The following is a 5,109-nucleotide window of genomic DNA, read 5'->3' on the forward strand; positions in this document are numbered from 1 at the left end:
CGCTATTTTTGTTTTTTTATAAACACCCTTAAAAATTATTAAATGCTTCCCAATACTTCTGCTTCTTCGCCAGTCTTTTAATATTGCTGGGATTAAATTCACAGTTTGTGTTTTAATCCATTATGTGATGGGTCAAACGATACATTACTTTAGAAGATGTGAGAGAAAAACTGTTTAAAAAAAAAAGTTATACTCTCTGTCACAGTTAACCTTTACATGACTTTTTCATCATTATTTTCTACTTCACATCTTCTAGTTCTCTATGCAGACTATTTCAGCTTCTACTGCTTCACAACCTACATTTTCTGGATGGGACTGCCCGTGATCCACGAGCTTGGGGTCAGGCATAAACCGTGTAGCACCTGAGGTGGATTCTGATCTTGTTTTTGTTTCAGAGTTGAGTTATATTGGCAAGGGCACTGAGGCTGTCAGTTGTTTTTTCAGCTATTTCTGTTTCAGCAGAATTTCCTAGCTTAGCTTTCTCTTTGGGTTTAGGAAATGACTCTCCCTTGTTGATTTTTGTCCACAGTGATTTAACTGCTTCATAAGTTTGTTGGCTTATAGAATATGCCCTTTTCCCCAGTTACCTTTGCAATTATTACTGACTGAATTGGGTAGCAAACATTTGCTCCTAAAGTAGCCAGTCCCAGGGGATAAGCAATTTTCTTGGCCTAGAACCTTTTGCAAATTGCATTGTATCCATTATCCCACTTCTTACAAACACATACACACCCTTGCATCAGCGAGTATAATGGCCAGTTCTAGTGCGGATGGATGCACGGCCCATTTGTAGATGACCGGGCTGCCCTTCAACATATTAAGGCTGCAGAGGTGGTGCAGCATATGTGGGGAACTGTTCTGGTTTTACCAGCTGCTTTTTGTATGTTGTAGCTGCATGCAGTTACAGATGAACATATCAGACCTGCAAATGTGGTTGTCAGCTTCCCCTCCTAACAGCCGCCATATCTGTGACCTTCTCTGTCTGGGTTTTCATATGGTGTGCAGAGAGGGACAAAACAGTTCAACTCAGTTTTTATTTAAGTTATTGTAAGTTTTGCAAGCTATCCTGTCAAAGTAGATTGGTAGTCAGAAGCTCTGGGTTTGTCTTATATCTGAAACTGAATAATCAGTAATAAGTCTCATTGTTTTTTTTCAACTGTAAAATAAGAGGTTTAGACTAAGTGAAGCTCAAAGATCCTTAAAACTCTAAAAATACATGTATTCATTTTATGAGTAGTTTTCTTTGGCTTCTTAAATCTTTGTGGTTTTGCCTGCTATTGTAGCTCTTGTTTTGAAACTGGGATTTCTCCCCCCACCCCTTTTTTTAAACGAAGGGGAAATACTTTTTTTTTTTTTTTAAATTTTAAATTTTATTTTTTTTAAACATATAATATCTTTTTATCCCCAGGGGTACAGGTCTGTGAATCGCCAGGTTCACACACTTCACAGCACTCACCACAGCACATACCCTCCCCAATGTCCATAATCCCACCCCCCCAACCCCCTCCCCCCATTAACCCTCAGTTTGTTTTGTGAGATTAAGAGTCACTTATGGTTTGTCTCCCTCCCAATCCCATCTTGTTTCATTTATTCTTCTCCTACACCCTTAACCCCCCATGTTGCATCTCCTCTCACTCATATCAGGGAGATCATATGATAGTTGTCTTTCTCCGATTGACTTATTTCGCTAAGCATGATACCCTCTAGTTCCATCCACGTCGTCGCAAATGGCAAGATTTCATTTCTTTTGATGGCTGCATAGTATTCCATTGTGTATATATACCACATCTTCTTTATCCATTCGTCTGTTGATGGACATCTAGGTTCTTTCCATAGTTTGGCTATTGTAGACATTGCTGCTATAAACATTCGGGTGCACGTGCCCCTTCGGATCACTACGTTTGTATCTTTAGGGTAAATACGCAGCAGTGCAATTGCTGGGTCATAGGGTAGTTCTATTTTCAACATTTTGAGGAACCTCCATGCTGTTTTCCAGAGTGGTTGCACCAGCTTGCATTCCCACCAACAGTGTAGGAGGGTTCGAAGGGGAAATACTTTTGCTAGGTTATGTCATGCTCACTTGATTAAAAGCTGATGGTAGGGCTAAATATTAATATCAGAGTCTTTGTTTTAGATCCTGATATTAATATTTAGATAGAATAATAGAAGCAGAGGCATTCTATTGCTTTTGAATAGAACGACATTCTTGCAGAAAACATGCTATAACACACTTCCCTTTGAAGAACAGGCCCTTTATAGTTCTCCAGTTTTTCCATTTTCTCTAAGTACATTCAGTGAAATTTTCATTTCGTATTTCAATTGACTTGTGTATTTGAATAATGCACCTTGTTAACATGATTACACAAAACAGGCTTTACTGAAGATTCTTTCGTTTAATAGTCCTTAGAATTCATTAAAATTTCCCATCATAGTTGTACCTTATAAGTAATTTATGGCATTCAAAAAATTGTTTTAGTTGACTTGACCTCAGTGGAATTACTGAGAAATAAGATGTTCCAAGTATGTGGAACATAATTTTTTTTTTCAAACTTTAATAAAACTTTTAAATAGTAGAATTCCTTCTGATATATAAACCTATGTTTCTGATTTTTTTTTTTTTAAAGATTTTATTTGTCAGAGCATGAGCAAGGGAAGTGGCAGACAGAGGGAGAAGCAGGCTCTCCCTCTGAGCAAGGAGCCTGATGCGGGACTCAGTCTCAGGACCCTGGGATCCTGATCAGAGCCGAAGGCAGACTCTTAGCTGAGCCACCCAGGCATCCCATGTTTCTGAATTCTTAAAAATTGTATGGAATAGAACTGACTGCCTCACTCCCCACCTGGAAGAACTGACTATCCCCATTTTGATCACTGAATTTTATCCTGTGCATAGTAAAGCTTCCCAAATGATATATTCTATCAAATTATCCCTGGATAACTATAAATTTTATATTTCCCTAGCCTTCCTATTGTGTCCATTTTAAACATTTGAGCCTTTGAATCTTAGATAGCTAGGAGAGCTAAGTAGCTGTACTTAGTAGGATAATGTGTTAAGAAAGAGGCTTTTTGGTCGTGTAAATCTGTGTTTTCTGTTTCACAAAATCTCTAAAACCAATTTTGTTTACTTCAGAGGTCTTTTTTGTATGTTGGTTTCTGATAGGGTTTTATGTTTATATCCCTTATTATCTTCAGATTAGTGTCATATTGCTACATTGTTTTAAAAAATAGTTATATTAGACAAGCAACTTGGGTCTAGGTTATATATTATTGTGCATAGAATGAAGTATTAACACTGCCTTGTGTCCCATAGATTTTTAAGTTGTGAGATATTTCAAATATGTAGAACAATGGAAAAGATAACATATGAACCCTTTTATCCACCACCACCCACCCAGCTTTATCAATCTTAATTTTTCATGTCTTCATAGTTTTTTTTTTTTTTAAGAGATAACATTTTACAGATATAATGGAAGTATGGCTTCCATTTCTAGTATAACCATTTAAAAAAGATGTATTACTATTGGGGTTGATTTCTATCTTTTACCTGTACTTTGTTTAAGCTGGAATACTTATTCATCCATCCATTTAAGCAAGAAACATTTCAGTATGTAATAGCTACTGTGCAACACTGAAAGATATGATGAATAATTCCTGTCCTTTTGGATTAAATAAGCAAGTTTAGGGATAGGATGAAGTCAGAAAAAAACCCACAAATCACTATAATACAATAATAATGACAAGTGGCATTAAAAAAAAAACAGCCAAATGATATCTGGAGTTTGAAACAAGAGTGAGACTATCTGACTGCAAAGATTAGCTGATGCTTTGAGGAAGAGGTGCCATTTGAATTAAACTTAGTCTGAATTTTGATTTATAGAGATAGGCTTTTTTTTGTTTTTGTTTTTCATTTATCACTTGGTAAAAGATGAATTCAGGCAGATTGTTGTACCTATATATTCCACTTGGTGTGGATATCCAATGATCCCATTTCATAATACTTCAATAATATCTATGAATGGTAGCCTTCATATGACCTTTTATTTATTTTTTTAAAGATTTTATTTATTTATTTGACAGAGACAGAGAGGGAACACAAGCAGGGGGAGTGGGAGAGGGAGAAGCAGGCTTCCCACTGAGCAGGGAGCCTGACGTGGGGTTCGATCTCAGAACCCTGGGATCATGACCTGAGCTGAAGGCAGACACTTAATGACTGAGCCACCCAGGCACCCATCCTGTGGACCTTTAATGAACTAATCCGTTGTGTCACTGCCCGTGGCTGGAGCTGCCACTTCTGAAAGATTTTCTTGTTGGGGTTATTTAGGCAATGTCATGTAGTGGGGACTACAGCAGTCTACATCTCCGTTTACTACAGTAATGCCTTGGGAAATTGCTCTTCTTCCCCTTTTGCCTCACCTGAGAAAGTTGGACACAATTTAGCTCTTCCATATCTTTAATTCCATAACCATTATGTCCAGACCAATCGCTTCCTTCTATTTTTGCTTCAGTACTCATCCTTCTTAATGTTTATTTTGTAGATATAATTCATATAATAAACTTTGTATTGCACTGGGGTAAAATGGGAAGTATTGCCTAATTTTTATTTGAAGATATTTATACTGAATTGGGCTTTGAATTCAAGTATTTGAGGATGGATGTTTAGGTGTGTGACTACATTTAAGAACAAAATAGTCATGCTGATTTTTAAGTAATAAGTTGTTTATAAATAGTTTTATAAACAACTACTGGTCTTTTTTTTTTTTTTTTTTTTTGCTTTGATGCCTTTTTGGGACAGTTTATCATAAAAAGTGTGTTTCATGTATAAGAATGGTCTCAGGCAATATAGTCACAGTTAGATCAGTTTTACTATTTTAACTAACTTGACCTATGTATATCAACATTTCCTGAAGCTAAAGATACCTTATGGATCACAAAATTCACCATTTTTTCAAATGAGTTAAATGACATTCGGGGATTAAATTGCTCATCTAAATTTGCTTAATTGTAAAACCACAATAAAACTCAGGTCTTCTAAGTTTTGTGTGTGTGTGTGTGTGTGTCTGTGTATTTTACCACATTGTGGCAAATAGTCGTGTTTGGCAATTTTGTAAAGAA

At 36.4% G+C, this 5,109-nt stretch overlaps 1 pseudogene; it reads right to left on the bottom strand.

Moving 5' to 3' along the window:
• Positions 1-252: 252 nt before the first annotated feature.
• Positions 253-4,509, bottom strand: LOC111146670 (annotated as a pseudogene).
• Positions 4,510-5,109: the final 600 nt, after the last annotated feature.

This window comes from Enhydra lutris, unplaced genomic scaffold, assembly GCF_002288905.1.
Source record: "Enhydra lutris kenyoni isolate GAN:26980312 unplaced genomic scaffold, ASM228890v2 scaffoldscaffold2, whole genome shotgun sequence".
NCBI lineage: Eukaryota > Metazoa > Chordata > Mammalia > Carnivora > Mustelidae > Enhydra > Enhydra lutris.